The sequence below is a fragment of the Pleurodeles waltl genome, chromosome 1_2, assembly GCF_031143425.1.
Source record: "Pleurodeles waltl isolate 20211129_DDA chromosome 1_2, aPleWal1.hap1.20221129, whole genome shotgun sequence".
NCBI lineage: Eukaryota > Metazoa > Chordata > Amphibia > Caudata > Salamandridae > Pleurodeles > Pleurodeles waltl.
In genome coordinates, this window is record NC_090437.1 from 179,514,888 (window position 1) to 179,537,995 (window position 23,108).

At 43.0% G+C, this 23,108-nt stretch overlaps 1 protein-coding gene across 1 annotated transcript in view; it reads left to right on the forward strand.

Moving 5' to 3' along the window:
* Window positions 1-23,108, forward strand: part of BMP3 (bone morphogenetic protein 3) — a 94,200-nt gene that overhangs the window by 50,629 nt on the left and 20,463 nt on the right. The gene's annotated exons all lie outside the window — the stretch shown is intronic.

Consider the following 23,108-nt stretch of genomic DNA (forward strand, 5'->3'; position numbering starts at 1 on the left):
TTGTGGTCATTCCCTTTAAATTTAGTGCAGGCGTGCATGGGAGAGTTGGTCTTATGTCGGTAATGGCCTGCTTAGGGCACCCCAGTACAGTGTTAACCAACAATGGTAGTTGTTTGTGAGCCCAGGTTATGGCAAATAGAGCTGCAATTGGCTCGTCATTTTGAAATTGTGCCCTAGTATAACCAGTTTCTATTAAATGAAAGTCTGTTAACCAGTGTGTTGCCCATTGCATTTGAGCTGCCAGGTAGTAACCCTGGAAATGTGGTGCACCCAAACCACCTCTCACTGTGGGGATTTTCATTTAGGTTAAGGCCATTCTTCGACGCATGATTTCCCAAAATGAAGTTACCAAGTTGGGCGTTAAGCTCAGAAACGTTTTTGCAGTATTAGGAGGGACAGGTTAGCAAAGCAGTATAGGGATCACTTTGGCAATCGCAACGAGGCCCATTACTGAGAGTGCCAATGTCATCCAGAAGTCAATTTAAGAAGAAAGTGAGCACATCTCTCTTTTCGAATTACCTTCTAGCAACACCTTTTTTGAGTGGTACATGCTTATTCCTAATTATTTAAAGGTGTAGGGTCCCTACTAGAGTGTTTCACCTCCCAAGGCAACCTTTCTTGGTCGTGCTAATTTTTGAAGGGGAATACATAGGTATTACCCCAGTTGACAGTGCAGCAGGACTTGAGCCGTCCCTACTATCTGGACAGACCCCACTAGTGCCTTCATACTGTCCCTTACCTCACCCCCACCTCCACATTTCATGGTACAGAGGCCCATCTCGCTGAACATTCTGCGGCACAAAATAAATCCGGCGCAGCGCTCCTGTGGCTCCATGGGTTCACTACACATCTGTCAAGTCAAGAGAAGTAAATAATCTTCAGTTGCATTGCATTGTTACCTCAGTGGAGTTTCAGTGCTACGCAAATGATAACATCAACAAGAATGGGGTTTAGTCCTTATATGACCTGAAAATCGGGGTTGGACCTTTTGGAAGCCAAAACACAAAATAAATATCCCTCTTGAGCATTGAGTAAGTCTACTCATTATCCTTTTATATATCTGTTTGGTTGCTGATAAATATAAGTAAAGTTGATTAAATATATTCGCTCCATTGTAGAAATGAAATGTATTATTTTCAGTGTGGACACGTAAGTAGAATGAGGCCAAGAGGAGTATGTATATTGTGTTTGGGTTTCCGAATGATCCCAACATATTTCTGTTGCACTTTTGAAGCGTGTGCATGGTGCTGTTCCTAACCTATGTCCTTAACTTGCCCTGCCTGAATTTGACTTCCTGTGTCAGCCTTTGACTTCCTTAGGAGTTTTAACAATTCATGAACTCCAGCGATCAATCAGACTGGACCTTCAGTTACAGAAACTGGTATAATACTGGCACTCCTCATTTCACGAAGGATTTACCTAGCCTTTTAAGGGTGACGGTGCGCTGTGCGGTAGACAGTGTGCATGACAATGATTGGCATAGTGTGTTAGAGGACAGGAGGAGGGCTGAATACACTATTAGGATGAAATTACACCAGGAACCGTGGCAGACACAAGCACGTACAAAATTATGAGGATTGCCTTAACTGGATAATATACCTAGATATTTGGGCCATGATAAGTCCTATAACCATCACATATACATTGCTGGTGCAACAGTAAAGACTAATTTTGCTTCATATGACCTACAATAACTGACAGGAAGTGCACACTTAAATATAAGTTTGTTATGATTAAAATAAAGTATCGAATTTGAGAAAGCAAATTAACTTGTGAAACATCGGTGGGGGGCTAGGATTATTTCCGTTATGGGATCGTTGGTGAAATTGAAAATATAAGATTTTTCCCATTAGAATAAAGTTGTTAATAAAAAAAATACTTTTGTACAAGAAATAAGCTGGCTTTGTACTGTTTGATTACATCACTACACTGATGCAGCATATTGGGGTTTGGTGCCAATTATTCCAGGAAGCAGACAGCAATGGGCATGTACTTGCCCATATCCTAAGGTAGACATATGTATAAACTTAGCTCAGTCACTGGATAAATATGTGCAGAGTATTTGTTTTTAACAAAAAGTAAATTAATTGGTCAGAATCAGTAATTGGCACTTAAGCTCTGATCTGAAAATTGGTAGTGGGTAAGTCCTATATCCTTAAGGAGCACACTTCAAATATGGTCTTACATTGTTTGTCAAGGGATCTACTGATAATTCTGTTATACGTCTGGTGATAACATGATCTCTTTGGATTTAGCAAAAGATTCCAAACTATTGCATGTGATTCCAAGGAAGGAACCATAGATAATACACTCAATGTATTCCAGTTGAATAACTGTCTTAAGGACTTTAACATTTTGTGTTGTAAATGAACACATCCCCTCTAATGCCTCGATTATGACTGCCTCCTTAGCTGAAAGAAACTGTGAAAGCTCCTGTTTGCCTCCGTTTTGGAATTATGAGTTTGTCAGATGTCACCACCCTTGGCATTGTTATTTATCAGGTGTTAAGGGGAATAACTGCACATATTGCAGGACTAGTAAATGGCGCTGATAAGCCTGGGCAAACCTAACAATATTCACCCAACGCATTCGCTTGTGTGTCTTATTCAATTAACCTCGTAATAAATTATACGTTTGAAGTGCAACATTTTGAGTAGATCGAGTCAGAAAATGTTTATGCCATATGTTGTGGGAGGCTCTCCTCATCTTACAGCCTCAGATTGCTGTCAGGTGTGGGTGGCCCTATTATCTGTTGCTGGCCACTGAAGACTGGCAATGTACAGATAGCTCGGAGTTCAAAGTGTTTCTGTACGAATAGAAAACGAATGTTTAAAAAACCAACCATCGTTTTGAAGGAAAAAAATCATGGAATCTCCAGGTAAGAAGTGTAAAAAAGATAAATATGGTTAACTATGTTTGACTAGTAAATATCAACAAAAAATAATACACTACAGTATTTTAGAAGAAAAAAAATCAGAAACAATGTGTCAGAGAAAAGTATTTAGCTCATCCCTCATCCTGGCTTGTACAATCCCTCTACATACATTTTATAACCAACAGAAGATATTGGGCCTCGTTGTGTTTGCTGGAAAGCAGCGGCATGTTATCTGCCTAACGCAAATGATCAAATCTGATTATGAACGGACTTGTACACAGGTCTCTAGTATTGATTGAAGGTGAAAGGTAGCAGCGCATTGGTTCAAATTTCGACTATAAATACCTCGCATATTCTTATATCCTGTGTTTTCCGTGGAGATTTTCCATTCTGTCCCATTCCCTTACTAAGCACTATGTTTTAATACTGTTTTTTTCAAAAACATCCAACTCAGTTCTGCCGTGCAAAGAAGAAACATACCTTTGAACAAATCAATATTTCTTTGACCTATTATCTCTGTTAATAATTTACCCTTGGTGTAAAGAAAATGATTCACTTGCTTAAATCGCCAACATACATCATTATTAAGGTTGATTTGCGCATGCGCTGTGGGCCGATGATTGACCGCGGAAGAGCTGTCCAGTGGGCCCCCTGCAGAGTGTAGCGAAGGACCCCTGAGACTCCCGTACTTTACAGACTGTATGGTATCCCCATAAAAGGCAGAAGGGGGCTATCTTTTTGTTATGTTATTCCTTTTATAAGCTGAGAGGGTGAAAGCTGTATTTGTTGACCTTGATTGTAAACCAACCCCTGTGGACATGGATGGACTGTGAGAGATACTGTTGGAGATATTGATGATGATGCTGCAGATGGCCGTGGAGTTTGTTGGGAACAACATGTCACCTTGGTGATTTTCGGTGCAGGGGGAGCATTGGAAAGAGTTGTATGTCATGCACAACAATATTGAGCTGCTGAAATATGTCACCTTTGTTACTTCCGGTGTAGAGGGAGCATCTTAAAATAGTTGCCTCTCAGGCACAACAATATTGTGGTACTAAAATATCGTAGTCTAAATACCGGCTGCCAAAACATTGTGAAGTTAATATATATATATATATATATATATATATATATATATATATATATATATATATATATATATATATATATATATATATATATATATATATATATATATATATATGCATATCTATATATACATATATATATATATATAGATACATAGATATACTATTCTCAGCTGCATATCTACATGCCTGGATTTGGAGTTAAATAATGCAAATCTATACTCACTCATGAATTCTTAGTTTCACAATATTTTGGTGGTCAATATTCTGGGCCGCTATTTCGCTAGAACAATGTATGAAACTCAATATTGATTTAGAGTGCCCTGAAAAGAATACTTGAAACAGAGTTGCTCACAGAACGTCCAAGTCATCAAAGTAGTCCTGAAGTGAACATGGCTGATCGGTTACGCAACTTTCCCATGGAAAGAGTTCCATTGGCTGACCTTCAGGACCCAAAGGCTACACATCCATGGCTTCTGAAAGTATGGTAGCACCAAGGGACTGATGGAGAAACACACATTGGAACAATCAATAGCTTGGCTTGCATTTTTAGGGCCTTATTTAATAGAAGTGGCGCTACTTTTCTTGTGCCCATTAGCACCCCCCCAACGCCACCATGTGTGCGCTGTATTTAAGATACGGCGCACCATGGCGGTAGTTAGGGGAACTAGCATCAAAATATTTTATGCTACTACGGAGCTTTGCAGGATTAGAGTCAAAATGTTTGCAGATAGTCTGGAGCTTTGCATGATTAGCGTAAAAAATGTTGACACTAATCCTGCAAAACCCATTGATGCCCACTGTAAACAATCCTGTGCCACCTTTTAAAGCCTGCTCTAATATGGCGTTAAAAGTGCTGAAAAAAATGACGGCATTTCTTTGTGCTGATTTTTCAGCTCCACCAACTGGAGAACGCCCCTTGTGAATACATTATGCCCGGTGCAGGCATAATGTAGTGGAAAGGGTTACAAAGTGCCACAATGCATGCATTGTGCCACTTCATAAATTTGGCACTGCGATTTTGGCCTCATTCGGCCAAATTAGCAAAATGATGCTAATGTGGCACAAGGAGGAGCTAGGGGCTCTTATATCGGCCCCTTAGTTTTGGCTAAAACATTAAAAAAGCCTGCTGTGGTGAAAATAAGCAAAAAACATGATTTCTGTATATAGTGCATCTCTGCAATAAAGACTTTTGTGTTTAATTGTTTTTCAGACGTTTGAAATGTAAAATAGTTTCCCTCACACTGCAATGCAAGCAAGCCATAGGAGGTGGAATGATACACCCAGCACCCAATTGCATGGTGTAAAGGAGAAATATTTCTCTAGATGGAGCCACAGCTCAATCTATGTGTATGTTCAAGAATCAGTAACTATAGATCTAGCAACCAGCTGCTCCGTCTTGCCAGACCTAAACAGTAGGCCAATTTCTATAAAATGGCTTATCTATGATGCAAAGAGGTTAAAAATGTGCCAGTGTTCCTGCTAACAGCCACTGTAGAATTTTCAAATGGTGTGTATTAATGTCAGTGGGATCTATTGGAAGTGAATAAATTGAAGTAATAACTAATAGAACATAGGAATGTTGACAGCTCTGCGAAGAAAATGGAGCAGCAGCAGGATATAACCATGGTAGAGGGCTGCTGCTGTCAACTTTTCAATGTCCCAATCTACAGCTGCTGACTTTCCCTCTCCTTTGGCTCTCCGGCACAGTGGATTGCACGGGGGAATAATGGAGGCAGGGGCTGTGCAGAAGGGAAGGCAGCAAGCTTTCCCCATTCCCTCCTCCCATGGTTCACAGTGTCACTGGAGCTTCGGAAGGAGAGATGGGGAAGGGAATTCTCCTCAACTAGTGCATCCCCCTTAGCTCTATGAAGGCAAGCAATGTGGCCGAGCCGAGGGAGATTCAAGGGTTAAGTTCATCCTCCTTTCACGGCTTCTACTATCCAAGTTTGACCGTCACTGGTGTGGCCTTGAATGTGGTAAAAATTGATAAACATGCACAGCAGGAACTGTGGAACAAAGACTTAGAAGCTTTAGAGCTCCAGGAGTTTTTAAACCCCTAGTATCTTCTGGGAGGCTTTTTTAATTAGAATTATCAACTCGCAAGGGGCAGAAAGTTGTAGCTGCCTTATAGCCCACAGCAATGGGCAATACAGGCAATTAAAATCCTAGGGCCAGATGTATCAAAGGGATTTTCCCATTCTGTGTCTATGGGAAAACGCTTTAGTACATATGGCCCCTGGTCCTCTCTAAGAGACCCTCATCATGGGCCCATATAGTCCTCTAAGTCAGGTTATATGTCTATATTAGAAACCTGTATGGAATGTTGAGTTTGGCTCAGACAAACAAAAGTCTAAAATTAGGTGGCATTCAGTGTTGCTGCTCTCCTGAATTCTAAGTTCAGCTGAAGCCTGAATCAGGCACAGAAAGAAAGAGTTGGTTAGTTTGACTATTTGTAGTGGGTGGGATTGAAGGGACAGATTCTCACAGTCAAATCATCTTCATGCTGCTGAGTGTTAACAGCTGTTAATTGCTTTTCTGCTTTGTATTCACCCCATCGTTGGCCCATAATTGTTGGATTGCAACCAACAGTGGGTAGCACCTTCAGCAAGGGATGTTAACAGCGATTAAAGCCCTCAACAGAGTCCAATATCACATGCTTAACGCATTCTAGCTTTACTGATAATATTAAAAGCTTTTAAGGATTTTAGTGTGTTTTACTGTTTGAAACACATATAATTTTGGAAATATGGTGTGATTCCTGAACATAGCAAGGTTCATGTTAGAGCATTGTCAGCAACATGCCTTGTATCTGTGTTTGAAGTGGAAAAATAGAAGTGCAGGTATGGTATACCACTGTACCTGCGTGCTTCTAAGAAGTGCCGGAACTGTCCAATTATAAGTATTGCACCTCTTCTGAGAAGTGTAGGTACCCTCCCTCTCAAAATCAAAAAGTACAGGTACTCCGTACCTGCGAGTACTGGACTATTTAAAGCACTCCCTGGCATGTATGTAATCACAGTCCCTTGTAGTTGTAAGTGCTGTATTCAAGGCTGGTGCCACCATGGCGCAAGTGTTAGTCGCCTAATATATTGCTCCAATGGTCCAACAATTTCTTCTATTTAAAAAATGGCCATTTTCATAAGGCTGTGGGTCCCCAAATGACGTATGGACCACTTTTCCTCAAGTCAGTTCCATATAGTAGAAAAAGAGATTGGTGAATCCACCCTGAATCAAACGTAAGGATCCAATCTTCACACATAGTTAGATCAATCAGTACATGGTGTCATATCAGTAAGTCCAATTATCTTTTTATTACAAAAGCTTCAAAGACAACAGCCTTGTAAGTCCAGAGGTCTTTTGTTACAAAAGGTTTCTAAGGAAACAGCCAACGCGTGTTTCGCCCCCTAGGTTGTTTGTGTACCTGGGGCTTTTTCAAGGCTGGAAAGACATAGGCAATAGGTTAACCGTGAACTTAAGCTCAACATGTGTGACCACCACCCAAGGTGCTAAGTTATTAAGTGCGTCAGAGATTCTTTGTTCATCGTAAAGGTGATAATTTAAACCAAGATCATTTAACGAAGGTGGTTGATAGAAGAAAAATGATATGAAGAAGATAAGGAGTCCCAGAGTATTGGAAATCCACAAGTTAAATGAAACAGAGATTCTGGCAATTCATTAATAGTTAAGGTTGAGAGTATCTGATTTCAGTTAAAGTGAAAATTTTAATTCTACAGAACTCGCCTGAGTGTGATGAAGAGTGAATTATAGGAAGGAAGCAAAAGAGAAAAGGAGAAAGGGCCCTCTGCCCAGTGCATATTCCTACAGTACTGTACAATACCTATTAGTACGTTCAGGAATTTGTAGTCCGTTTCTGATTAGCACAAAATATGTAGATAACTGGTCAAGAGTATATCTGTGCTGGCAGAAAGGTATAACCATATGTGCATTAGAATCCACCCAACTAAACAAACATAACTAAGTAACTTTTTAAAGAAAGACGGATCCCACGGACATATAGTTACTTCTATTAGATTGATGGTCTCAGCTGAAAAAAACACCTCCAAGTCCAGTAGTCTCACAAACGTATCCAAAAGAAGATTCCGATTGTACAAAGAATCAATAGTGTTGACATCCATTAGGCCAGATCAATGCATCGCTTTCTTTAATTACGCACAACGTAGTACCTACTAATAGTCCCCGTCTCTATGCTTGTACATAAGAGTATATGGGTTATTTGCATAGAGACTCAGAGATAAAGTCACTATAAGTGTTCACATAATCAAATTATTGCAACACATTAAACTAGACACTGTTGGTGTCTATTAGTGATCCCGGTGTTGAGTGCTCATTTACAATGCCTTGACAAAGAAAACAAAAGAACAATGACATTAGTTGGTAGTCCCAATCCATGCATTATGTAATTCCTAATTATATATTTTCTACATATAAAAACGTAATGGTTGTTTACATAGATACGATGTGATAGAATGACTAATTAATCCATCACATTTAATTAACTACAAACATTGGCATCTACAACATTGGTGTCGTGCAACTCGAACTGAATGATGTAATTCAGTTTATGCAGAGTGTATTAGAGAAAAAATGAGTCCAATACTGCTAGACAGATCGTAATTGAGAGGCCACCTATATCTCTAATTTTATAATAAAGAACGTCTTCTTAAGGAGACAACATTTATTGAAGAAACTGTAATTATATTAAATTAGAATTTCCGATACACATTATTTAATTGCTGCAAAGCCTGTATTTGATTTCACTCAGTATACATTATGAAGCCCGGCCAATTCAAAATAAGTGTACCATTAGTCGAGTCGAGGATACTATAGGTGCATAAAGACAGAAACGAATATACGTAACGGTACAGGATATAATAATGGAATAAATCACCAAAATCCAGCAATTATGAGATTTGCAGACCCAGGAATACCCAGTCTCTGTCCGGTACTTTTTCACTGATTCCGAAAATAAATGTGCTGTAATTTTCCCTCCAGCTCAGAGCAGGCGCACAATCTCAGTGGGAGAGCCAGTGGGGTTTAGGGCAGCCAGGACCGGGTAGGGTCAGTAGGGAGGAAGTAACTCTCAGTCGTGTGGTGCTGTGGGTGTGCGCAGGCGCACTCACCCGGGCTCTGGCAGTGGCTCTGATCTTCATCTTAATGCCAGTGCAATTTCAGCTGTGGGGTGGGAGGAAAGGAGCTGGTGGCGACCAGTGCACCTACCATCAGAGGAGGCTAGAGCCATCTTAGGGGCGCATAGTCTGCTCACCCCAAGGCAGGTGATGGAGCAGGCGAAGGCCTGTCTGCTGCAGGCAATAGCATCTGGCCCGGGCCGAAGACCTGATTTTATGAACACTTGCCCCTGGACTCGCATGGGATGCACGGGGGGGGGGGGAGTCTGGGGCAGTGGGAAAGCCTGGGCCCAATCAGAGGAAGGGTTGTGTGCTTCCACCTTGATGCTGCAGGGGTTAGGTAAAGGCCAGACTGTGCTACTTGCCTTGACCTTGACCTTGCAGCAATTGCACCGGGTTAATATGGGTTCGGTCAATATGCAGGATAATGTAAAATAATGTTCGCTACCTCCAGGATGTTGTTTCGGTACTTTTTCATGTAGCACATGTACTTTACTCTTGTACAGTACATATTATGAACTGAGGAGCACCACTTGTTTGCACTATTGAGAGCTCTGGTTGAAGGCACTGCGAGTTTCTCACAGGGTCTGTCATTGGGTAAAAAAGGGGTTCAGAATACATGGCCATCCACTCATTGGCCTCTCTGCAGAGCCACAGGGCGGTGGTTATGTATTTCAATTGTACGTTATTCCATGCATATGGGTGCGATGAGGCCTCTATTATGGGGACACACAGTTCTCAGCGCTCGCTACTTAAAACTCGCCCCTAACTTTAGACCCCCACCACTTTCAAATGTCACCAGCCACCACTGCTTCTCCCTCTGTGCACAAGTGGGAGAGCCTAGATCTGCCTCTAAAAAACTTGTTAGATGTGATACCATGTGTTTCTGTATTCAGTGAATCAGTGAGCTGGTGCATGTCAGTGTGTGTGATGTTCCCTCTTCTCAGATTCAGCTAGGAACAGCTTGGCACAGCCTTGGTCAGGAAGATGAGCAATGCACTAAGGACCGGATTTACTAATATTGGGCTCAATGTAGCAAGACAACTTTCTGTGTCAAATGGAGAGGGCAGGAATGCGCCATATTTACTTAACTATGGCACCTTCCTGCTTTCTCTCTCTGCGCTGGCACACTTGTGGCTCCTAAGCACCAACGAAGGCACCCTTGTGCCCTGGTGCAAGGGTGCCTGGGCTACAGGGAGGATTGTGTTTATGGAGGAAGGTGCATTGTAACTCAAAAAAACAACCCTCTGAAGTATTTTCCTCTTTCTGTGTGTGCTGCAAGATGCAGGACATGTAGAAAGAGGACAAAACAAGGAGAAACAAACCTATTTCTCATTATTACATCACCTGGGAAGGTGTAGCATTTTGATGGATTCCCAGGTTTACCAGGGCTGGTAAATCTGGGAATGCACCCAAAACCATGGATGGATGCATGGAAACACCCAGGCTCCAGCCATGGAACGCCGTCCCAGATCAGTGTAACGCAAAATCGCCACTTGTGCTGCCTTGCATTACTCCAAATTCATTATATCATACGAGGTAGCTCTGCGTAGCACAGTAAATCTAACTCAGGGGCTTGTGTCACCTTGTGTAACTCAATGGTGACACAAACCCTGAGTAGATCTGGGCCTAAGTGTCCAAAAGTATTATGACAGTTTACTTACTAGCAAAAAAGGACCACAGGTGCAGTGAAAAAGCATGCAGGGCAAATGTATGCGGCACTGGTCGAGCACCAATAAAAAAGGACCGCAGGTGCAGTGAAAAAGTGTGCAGTGCAAAATTGTGCAGCACTGTTTGAGTGCCTGTGCAGCTTTATTAAATGTAGGCCCTGGTATAGTGTATTAGCTGCATCTTATGCAGCTTATGCTCAAAGAAAAAAAAGTTGAAGCAACCTTGGGCAAGATTTATCATAGTACTGCGTTGCCCTTGTGTCACGCAAGGCGGTGCAAGGGCGATGCAACACTAAAGTGTGATTTTCAAGCCACTGAAGGCCACCTTCTGTGGCCCTGCATGGCTTGATAAATGTAGAGTAATGCAAACTGCTGCCTTGCATTACTGTGCCCCAGGAAGGCATTCCATGGTTGGAGTATTGGTATTTCCATGCATCCACCCATGGATTTTGGAGCATTCACAGATTTACCTTTAGTGGTAGACCTGGGAGTGCATCAAAATGCTCTTTCTAGGTTTGCTGTGTCTGCAGCAGACATAGAAAGAGAAAATGCCTCTGAAGATTGTTTTTATGGAGTCATATGTCCCTTCCTGCACAAAAACAATCCTGCCTACATCTCAGGCACCCTTGTACCATGACGCAAGGGTGCCTACTTTGGCGTTAGGCTGCTGATTGTGGGCCAACGCAGGCAGAGGGCAGGAATGCATCATAGCTTGAGAGCTATGGCGCATTGCTGCCCTCTGTCTTTCACGCAGTAGCGCAGCAAGGTGTCATGCCGTGTTGCGTTTTGTGAACGTTTGATGAGTATGACCTTGGTGTCTGCTTGTCTTTCCTCTGACACCTAAAAACTTGTGTTACATACACCAGTGACCAAAATGGCAGGAGGACAATTAGAGACAACCACCATATTGGCGGCAGAACAGCCTAGTTTAGAATACCATTTTTTTTGGGAGAGGGAGGGTTTTTTTAGAAATATCAGGAGTAAGTAGATAAACAAAACACATTGAAGTGCTTCTGCCTCGGCTAATCCCACCGTCGCAACATTGAGGTTTTCAAAAGGACCACCAACAAACACATAAATAATCTAAATCGAATTTCGTTTTAGGTGATTTATCCAACTATGTACGTGTTGTGAATGCCATAAAATTCGTTTTATGTTCCGCTGTATGGTTGATGGCTCTTAACTGATGGGAAGCAGACAGATAACGGCTCAACACAGTAGAGTTTTGGAGTTCTTTGTCGAATTATGGGAAAATAGCTCCACCTTCTGGTAGCCAAAGATTTTTCACTTAATTTCCCCAAATTGTGAGTGCAACTTAATAGCTTTTTTTTAATGGTGCTTTTGTTTTAACAAGTTTAGTAGTTTATTTTCCAATGGAAATATGATGGCGATGGGGCATAGCACATGTCCATTATCGAGACAGTGGTACGGACTTTCATCACGAAAAAAAATATGCAAGTTTCACATTAGTTGTTAAATAGCCTCGTATGAGGTTTTGTTAAACTGCAGAATCAAAGGTCTTAGCCTTATATTATCTTTCACACCCAGTTCCCTTATATTCCATGAAGGTATTGTTTAATTTGGCTTTACTTATGCATTGTTAGCACACGAGAGGCCCTAGCTCTGTGCCATTTATGCAAAATAAGCACTTGGCCGGATGCGTAGTGAGCACAGATGGTCTATACGTAATTATTTTCCTTTGTCTGTGTAGTTTTCTTTGTTCTGACAAGCTGAATTGTTGAATCAAGTTGGTATGTTTGTCGGTTTTATTCCGTTTGACATCCAGCTTCTTTATTCACAGATATTCTGCAAACGATCCCCTTGCTAGCACTCACCATGTTGTTATACCCAGGCTCCCCAGGTTTTTGTTATACCCAGGTTATGTGGCTGTCGTTCTCTTTTGTGGGTAGTTTTCTCGGTATTTGTGCCTGTATAGTGTGCTGTGTTGTGAATATTTTACTCCGTTGTTGCCTGTGACTGTTGTGTACTTATGTGCGTGCACGCGTGAGAAGGAAAGCGTGTTCTACGAGCAGCCTGAGCTGAGTCACTCAAAGAATGCTAGATGGTTCCATTCTAACAAAACAGCTCTAGGAAGTGTTTGGCAGTAGACAGCTGAGCAGACAGACAACAGAGAGAAGCGCCTCGACCAGGGAGGGAGCCCGAACACTGGAAGGCGCTGTGACAAATTTCTCCCGAATAAGATCTTAATGGAAGTAGTTCCAGGGTGGAGCTGTACCACCGACACCTTTACCAGGCTACTCCCAAATGTCTGGAACCCTTGTCCATATCTAGATCACTAACCCTCAAGATGACTTAGGTACTGCAAGGTGAGAGGGGAACCTCCTCGTTATAACAGAAGATTGGACGATCAGAAACGTTGATTTAAGTGACATTGTGGAAGATATAACGAGTTTCTCCATTAGGAGCGGACTAGCAAGAAGGCTGATACAACTGAATGACAGAGAAGTAATATTGTCAGTCGGTTTAGTTCCCAAATACCGAAAAAAATGTATAGCATAGCGATGCATTGACTGCATGCTGCTATGTAATGGAGGGAAAACAAACGCGAGTGAACTACACCAAGAACGGACATTATTTAGTGAATGTCTCAGTTTCCTGGTAAAACAAGTAATGCCAGATTACATTTCACTTGTTATTAACTAGGGAGGTACCCCGTACAAAAGTGAGCGATATCTCCTCCATTTCATTACGAGTGCCATGGATGTAATGCACTTGTAATAAGGCGGACGGGATATTCGTCACATATGTGATGGAGTAACCAATCCGCTGAACTCTAAATTGGGCCCTAAGTGGGCATTTAGCCCATAGTTCAAAAGTGGGAGTAGCATTAATACTCGGAAGGATTCATTGCAAGCATAGGAATCCCCTAGATCAGTGGCAGTAGTGTCATTTCTCAGGAGGCTCTTCGTTAAGAAGTGGTCATGACGTTAACGCACGCACACATCCTTATTCCATGACGACGTACAGGTGAAAAGGAAAAGGGAGTCTGCTGTGTACACGCACTAATCCTGATGAACTTCAAGAGCAGCTCTGTCATATATCCAGCTTGCCACTGCGAGTAACACACCCTCATCTTTATTTCCGGTCTTCCCAACATCACAGGTTTTGGCACCATTTTTAGGGTGGAGCCTGCGTAGAATGCGCTTGCGCATGCGTATCGCTTGCGCAACCCTGTAGTAGTTAGAAAAGGGCTTGGAGCCCCGCCCATGTCATGTCAGTGTCTTTCATTGGTTCGTGGGGTTGCCTTTTAAAATCTGCTTGCTTTCATTAGTGGAAGGCATGCATAGGTCATGACTTTTCCGGTGGTTAGCCCTCCTTGAGCGCAGCGACCAAGTACTGAAAACACACGAGGCTCGCTATTTTCCGTCCGGGTTGTGGACTACTTTTTTTCTTTTTTTCGTAGTGCAATCTCGCTTGTTTAGCAGCCTGATTATTTTTTTACCATTTATTGAGGCAAGAAAAGTCCGGTTGGGCATTTACAACTGCTAATAGCTCTAACTCAGAGAAATGCGAGACCTGTTGCATTTCAAATGCTTGTTTTAGGAGTGCAATGATATTTTGAAGACAGAGACATTGCAGTATGGCAAGGTAGTTACTGGTGGTTTTGTAAAGAATGTGACAGGTTTGGTGTCTGGTGCAAGCAAAAGGGGAGGTGGAAAGGAGGCTTGGGGTGAGGTTGGGGTTGTCACCTTCTGATAGGGAACACTTCAGTTCTCGCAGTTCATGAGGATCTACCTGTCATGCATGGTCTTGTGAACTGGCAAGAGTGCCTCCAGTTCTCGCCTTCACTTCAGTATATTGAACAAAGTGTATTGTAATTGGGTTATGTGCTTGTAGAATGCTGTTGTATTTAATGTCATTTGAAAAGCTCCTTTGGGTGGTATGGGGACAGCAGGTGGAGATTGTCGTGCAGTATTTTTGGTCCCTGTAATATGTGACACTTTCTCAGTTCTTAGACGTCTTCAGCTGCATGCTGTTGAACTCATTTTCGCGGCCGTACTGCAACTTTTTGACAAGGAGTCGAGTCAGGTAGAAGTGCTGCAGATGAGTTACCTGACTGTGGTCAAGGTGTGACTGACCTTGCAAGAAGGGGGCATGGGAGAGGGCAGGATTACACTGGGGGTAACTGGCGGAGCAGTGCACACAGATGGAGGTGTCTTTCAAAATATGGGACAGGCCGGAGTGTTGGAGGAAGACACAGCAGGATGTGGGGTAGGGGCGGCTCACGCCGCAATGCCACAAGAGTGTGAAGCAGTAGCGCATGGAGTAGAGTGCCTAGAGTCTTATGGCTCTATGGTGAGATGTATGTAGGAGAGGACTACTCGGGCTCCTGCCCTCGGGAGCCGCTAATTAAGTAGAGGAGAGAAGTGTTTCCGGAGACCTTGAAAATGTGTAAAAAGCACAAGGACAAGAAAGACTAATTTGGACGTTGACACTCACAAGAACTGGCGGCAAAGAGCATTCAGGAGGCACTCTTGGTGCGGCACTGGAAAAATAAGACAACTATTACAAAACTGTTGCCAGGGGTGGGGAGGTTGTGTATTTGTTTCCAATGGTCATGTACAGGTTGAAGCCCAAATTGACAGTGTGCACATAATGCACCAGAGCACCTCACTTTGTATGGTATGATGGGTTGTACCATCGGTCTTAACACTAGATGACGGCCCCCCTGGAGGAGCCTGAATTGATCTCAGGAGGGCACCAGGCTGTGGCCAAGAGGAGCATTTATTATGCTGCTAGCAAACAGAGACAAACATCATGCTTAAACCATAGCTGCATTTTTAATTAAAGAAAACACTGTCAGTGGGCAACTCTGTAATGGGCCATAAGTAAAGTCTTGTTTCCACTTTTGTCCTGCCTGGGAATGGGGGGCAGAGTGTGGAGAGTGTATGGGAGGCTTGAAATAACCCTCAGGATCCCTACCCCATATCTGATAAAGCATCAATACGTTTACACTTTTAGGGAGTCCATGCTGCCATTAGGTTTATTGTGAACATATTTTAGTTGCATTCTTAAAGAGATAACTGAACATAACTGTGATGTTTGAATATTTGAAAATGTTTAGAGCTGATAGTTTCGTACAATAATTCTGAGAATATGTTTGTCATTCTGGGGGAGCCCGTTCATTTTGTTTTTTACAAGAGGGGTGGCATTAAAAAGTTTGAAGACTATTGGGTTATATTGTTCGGGGCAGTGCTTAATTTGTAAATAAAAACGTGCCAGTGCCTTCTTAAACACGCGGCTGCTGCATTTAAATGTGGCAACACGGAATACTGAGGCAGCGGAATCCTGAAGCTATCTCGGGCCCCTTTAATTCATTTAAAGCCACTCCCTGCCCCTTCAACTCACCCTTTCAGCGTTCTGCTTTCTTCCATTGTGACGCTTTTTCATTTTTGTCTTCCTCCGTCTTTCCCATACGTGTCTTTTGCTCTCAGTAAATGCCTGGAGCAAAAGAATAAGCCCCGGCCCTCAAAAATAGGTGCCGGTGCTCAGCACCGGAAACAACAAGCACAAATTAAGCACTGGTTCAGGGAGTGTTTGTGCAGTGTGCTGCTACAACTATTGAATACGTGTTTCTCATCAGTGTGTGGCAGGCTGGCTTTTGTCAGGATGCACATGAACCCCCTATACTTTGGATGCAGTTGTAGAAGATACTTGCACATTTTTAGGGGTGTTAGATCGCTTGGATTACTGGCTGGGAAGGAAAGGGACTTTTAATGAATGCTGTGTGGGTACTGGGTGAAAGGTTACTCAGGTATTTGCAAAATGGAGTGGATGCACAAGGAAGTTATATCTGGCACATGTGTTGGGAGACAATGAAGCTGTGTGAGGTGAAATTTAAAACTAGTGTGAATTTTAATGTGATACACAGGGCCACATATGACGAGGGACATGAGTTCTTCAACGAACAATTGATAAGAGGTAAGTTAATAGTACCATGTTATGAAAATAAAACAAAGCAGCTATAATGGTTAAGAAGGACAGCCTATATGAAGGAGGTGGCAAAAGACAAGGGAAGTGTGGCAAAGTGGAGATGTGTGATGTGTGTGCCTTAAAGTAAAAGAGCAACGAGGTCTAGTTAGAAATGTTGTAGTGATGGATAGGCGCACACTCTTCTTGAGAAAGACTCCAGGTTGGAGGCGAAACACTGACCGCTGCATCAAGTGAATAGGACAAATTAAGAACTCTTGGAATGCATGCCTGCTACTCATAGAGTGGTAAACATTGTGACACCAGGGTTTCACACCTGCATGCAAGCACAGCTCCGTTTGGAGCAAGCAACCACTGGAGGCAAGAAAGCCTAAAAATATGCACTGCTTATGACCGCATATATGAGATCACAGGTGACTTGCTAAATGGCACCACTGATAACATCACTAATGGTATCTCAAATGATATCATTATAACCAAAGGTAACCATAACTTCACTTAAACCTTTGTTTTCTCCTTGATTTGCAGGAGGTGTCTTTATCGAATTCCGCATGCAGTTTTTCATTAGACCTCACCATCTGTTTACGGCTAACCCCTTCCACGCACAGACTTCAGCTGTGTGAGTGGGAAGGCAGCAGGGAGTTCACCCCATGCAAAGGCCCTCTGCCCAACCTGCAGCAGGAGGCAACACTTGCAGTGCCATTAGCAACAGGGTTTGGCCAAAAGGCTGAGCCCACAGCCAGGCACTGCAACTACCCTTTATGGGCAGCCAAACCCTGCAGTGCACAGCAAATGCCTAACTTTGATTGACCTTGTGCCTTTTTATTCCTCCATCCTACACTTCCTGTCTCTTTATATCACTAAGGCTTTTTGCATCCCTGCTTTATCCCATAAGTCACTATTTTCCTTTTCTACTTCTTTTAAATCCACCACAGGCATGTGTAAGGCAGTAAAAAAAGCTAAACCCAAAATATGAACTATATGAACTATCAGCTTCCACAACACAGCTTTCCCATCACCACATATGGTAATATATTTATTGTTTGAGTTAATAAAAAACATGACAATTTCAAAACATTAAAAAGTGATTAAAGCTATAACATACCGTATGAATATCTTTCTGCTGGGGTAAAGTACTTAAAAAATACAAAATACAGAAAGTAAGCAAGTTGACCCCAGCATTTAACTAAGTAATTGCACTTAAAAGTACACTTATTAAATGAAAGAAATAAAAACTCAGGCTTCTTTGCATCTGGTGTAGATTCATATTTTAGGTTTCCCAAAAAACACCTTCCATATTGACCTCACTTTTGCCAAGTACAAAACTGCCTGTGCGTCAGCAGCACACACCACCCGCGCACCTGAGAAGCTGTTCTGCATGCAACACTACCATATGTTCTGTTACAAGTGTGCATGAAGAAAGGATATCTCCCCGCTGTTGCCTGGCTGACAATTCAAAAATTGAATTTGGAAGTCATCAAAATAATATGAAACATCTTGCACTCTGGAGGGATTGCCAGAAAAGAGACCCAGTGGGCTTTATCTTGGAGCATAAGTTGAAAAACCTTTCAGAGGGAACAGGCCACATAGCACTGCTGACACCTATGATGAAAGTATCACATGGTTTACTTAATACAAGAACAAACGTTAACATAGGGGTACCCTGGGGACAGAAAAGCATGAGGCCAAATGCTTTTTCAGTACTGTTAGCCATCATGAGGACAAGTGCTGCCAACCTCTGCATGATGGCATATTGTTAGAAATGGGGTCTCTAGTTGACCGTGGTTTGCTTCCTGTCCAAATGGGGACCCCCCTCTAGTCAGGATAAGAGAGTCACACAGCTAAGATAATCCCTGCTCACCCCATTGGTAGCTTGGCTCAACAGTTAGGCTAATCACAGAGGCAATGTGTAAAGTATATGTACACACACACACAATAACACCGTTAAAACACCACAAAAAAAATAGCCAATATTTATCTCAGTAAAACAAGACCAAAATGACAAAAATCAAACATATACAAGTAAAGATACACATTTTCAAAGATTAAATGTAGTATAGCACTTAGAAAGACAATAGCGCCACTGGAGCTAACACAGTGCCTTGACAAAGTCGCTTCCAACAGTCTGACGCTACCTGCTAGGGAACACAGGCCGGCTTTGGAGTCATATAGACTTGGGTTACAGCAACTTGGAAAACAATGAGGAAACAAAGAGGTTGCACAGAGTCAGGGAAGTGATCCGTTGTTGGAACCGGTGCAGCATTGGTTCCTTACTGCCATCGGGGAGGTGAGGCGTCAGTTCCTTATGGTTGCATGGGAGGTGATACAGCAATGGCGGCGAGGAGACGATTACATACGGCAAGGCGGTGCAGATGAATCCAGCAGGTCAAGATGCGAGGCGTTGACTTTGCAGTGTTGCGATCACACCGCAGGGCCACAGGTGCTGTGGCGGAGTCAGGTGCTACGGACATCGGTAACACGGCACTCTGGATTCACACTGTGGTGGGACTTTGGAGGCACTGCTGCTGCATCAGGCCTGTGTTGGAGGTCACAGTTGATGTACTCAGTGGGCACCAAGGCTCTGGTGCAGGCAGCAGCGTATGGTCAGAGAACAGCACTGGTTCCGAAGTTGTTCTGGTGGTCCATGTACTCGTTTCTTCCTTGTTGCACCAGAACTCACTCCCAAGGGCCCAGGAACTGGATTTGGCACCACTTGGCAAGCCAGGACTCTCAGCAAGAGAGCCCAGATGCTAGCAGGTGAAGCCCTTGATGTCCCTGAAACTTCATAACAGGTGGCAAGCTTAGTCCAAGTCCTTAGAGAACCTTTGGAACCAGGATGTGGAAAGCCATATCCATTCCTTTTACTCCCAGGACAGATGAAGCAAGCAGCAGGCCAGTACAACAAAGCAACAGGCAGAGTGGCAGTCCCCCCTACAGCATCCAGCTCTTCCTCCTGGCAGAATGTCCTCAGTCCAGATGTGTTCTACCTATGTGGTGTCAGAGGTCCAGTACTTATACCCATTTCTGTCTTTGAAGTAGGCAAACTTCAAAGAGAAGTCTTTGTAGTGAACAAGACCCTGCCTTTCCCTGCCCTGGCCCCAGACACCCTTAAGGGGGTTGGAGATTGCTTTGTTGGAGGACAGACACAGCCCTATTCAAGTGCAAGTGTTGTCTCCTCCCACCACTCTAGCCCGGTGATGGGCCATCAGGATATGTAGGGCACGCCTAAGCTCCCTTTGTGTGACTGTCTAGAGGGAATGCACTAGCAGCTCAACTGTCATCCTGACCCAGACGTGTATTCAGCAGACAAGCAGGGGTACAGAATGGTTAAGCAAGAAAATGCTCACTTTCTAAAAGTAAAAAGAACAGATGGATGGAATGCTGAACAATGCAAACATTCACCACCAATCACAGAGATTTGTTTTGCCCACCACACTACCCCAGTTTGGACACAGCCATATGCAAATCAGTCTTGACCCTGTTCCCTATGGGAACAGTCCCGTCCGAACTGCCAGGCCAGAACCTCTCTGGACCAGAAACAAGCATCCTGGGACCGGTTTCGGGTTCTACCTTTTAAATGCACTGCACCTGGCCCATGGGGCTGCCTTGGGCCTACTTTAGGTGTGACATACATGTAGTAAAAGGGAAGGTTTGGACCTGGCAAGTGGATGCACTTTGCAGGTTGAAATGGCAGTTTAAAACTGCAGACAGCTCAGTGGCAGGTCTGAGACATGTTTACAGAGCTACTCATGTGGGTGGCCCAATCAGTGCTGTAGGCCCAATAGTAGCATTTGATTTACAGGCCCTAGGCACACATAATGGACTTTGCTAAGGTCTTGCTAGGAAATCAGATATGCTAATCTTGGATAAACCAATCACCAAAACAATTTAGACAGAGACCACTTGCACTTTAGCACTGGTCGGCAGTGGTAAAGGGCCCAGACTCCTAAAGCCAGCAAAAATGAAATTCCACACAGGATCAAAAACAGAAGGTCAGAAGCCAAAAGACAGGGGAAACCACGCCAAGAACTGATAGGTCTAACACATATGTGTTGTGTGTTTCCATGCGGTAGCGCTTGTTGCCTAAAGATGTAAAGAGGCAGAGTCAGAAAAGTACTTTTGAGTGCCAGAAGTAGTACTATAGGAGTACTCATTTACATACTCCTACACTCCTTTGTGAATCAGCCAAAGAACATCCAACTTTCCATTAGTCAAGGTGCAAAGAGGGCATAGACCTTTTTTATGTACTGTGATTGTATATGAATATTCCCCTTCTATTCCCATTTAAGATTCTTAAGAGCCAATTTACAAGGAATATAAGAGTATGTGAAAGAGTAGTACAGGAGTACTACTTTGTGCACTACAAATGCCTTTGTGAATAGATCCCATAGATTCAACTAGACAGTCTCCCCTTCCGAGAGCCCTCGAGACCAGCTTCCTCATGAAAGCCTTTGACTACTGAGCGTTGTGTAAAGCTGCAGGTCTCCTCCCCTCCTTTTTCACCCAGCCCTCTGACCCATCGAAGTGCCTTCCAGTGGGTCCAGAACCTCTACAAAAATGGTACATAAACAAAATAAATATAAAAGTACATACTTTGATAAAACAGTGCTTAGAGTACAGAACTTATGACTAATGGAAGGACTGAGATTTGAATGTTACAGTACTCTTGTGGGGATGACACTACTAAACTGACCCTTTGCCTTGATAAACATATTATTAATAGGATAAATAATGTATACAGGTTGCTTCCTAGGGTGCTGCACTCCAATTTGCAGGCTGTGCACAGTGCTTAATTTGTACCAGTGGTGGCAGGTGGTGGGCCCCAACAACCTGTTCTAAGGCTCAGGCTCATTTTTCATTATGATTTGAGCCAGAGTAACAAAAAGTAAAAAAAGTGAGGAGGAAGAGAAAGATAGGGAAACAGTGACAAAAGGAGAAAGCAATGAAGCAAAAGAACCTTCAGAGGTGAGATAAAGTGATAGGAATGGGAGGGTGGTGAAAAAAAGACACATGGTAGATTCAAGGTAAATCGGCCTTGGTATTTGGCAACCGTGGCAGCTAACACCACCACCAGTTGCTCCTCAAAAAACCCTGGGTCCCGGAACTTATATATATTTGCGCACAAACATGCTCATACGAGCCGTTCTGCATGTGGGTTTGTGGACAATCACTTGTCTTGAAGAGTTTAGGAGCAATCAACAAGGAGCCCAGTAACGTAGATGCTCTTTATTAACGTGACTGTCTAATTTCAATGGCATAGTAATATGGGGCATCAGGATATGCGTAATGTTTTTTACTCTAATGTGGCCCAACGAGGCCAAAATCGGCCCACCAAATTTACAAAGTGCTGCAATGCATGCACTGCGCCACTTTGTAACCTCTTGCGCCACTTTCTGCGTGCGCCCAGCATAATGTTTGCAAGGGCCTTAGGGGGGCTGAAAAAATGGCATTTTTAACTCTTGCTCAAAGCAGGTGTTAAAAGGGGGCACGCCATTGTTTTCAATGTGCCCCTATGTACTGTTCATGATTAGCGCCCAAATTTTGGCACTAACCCTAAACAGTACATCAACAGTGTCAGAAATTATGATGCTATTGCCACCTACCCTGCGCCATGGTGCGCCGTATTGTACACACACAAAATGGCACACACATGGTGGCAGCAAGGGGGCTGCAAGAAAAGTGGTGCTATAGGTAATGTAACCCCACTTTTCTTAAACCTGGCCCTATATTTTGTATGTGCTATACTATAGTGCGTGTGCAGAACAGTAGTAATACATAAACAAGTAGGGTTCAAAAGCAATGCCACACCAGGCACCTCTAGGATGCTTTCTTCCAGCTTCTAGTTGAAAATGTTGTTTCATGTATTTTCCAGAGCCTTAAGTATACCTAGCGATTTAATAACCTGAAGCAGTTTACAGAACGAGAACCCTACTATACTGTCAGTGACTAATCTGTTTGGTTTACAGAATTATAATAACTTTTGGAATTCCCTGATCAGATGAAATTGTCGATTCTCATCGAAATCACATTAAATGATAAAATGTAATTTAGTACTAAATAAAATATCCGTTTGCAACTGAAAATACCTCCATTCATTCCTCTCAGGAACTCACAAAACATTGGTGAAAGACAGTAATGGATTTACTACTGCAGATTTCGGTGCCATAAGTACGGAGACATCCACAGTAGTAAATCCCACGAGAGGGGTGGGAAGTGGGTATTACAAAACCTGGTCAGCACTTTAAGTTTGTGAATGCCCATAAAAGTGTCCATTTGTGTCAAGACACAAGCTATAATAGTCCGCCCCCTTTTCACCTGGAAATAGTTTATTCCAGCCAAGCACCGGAGTAACGCCCGCTCCAAGGTAAGAAGA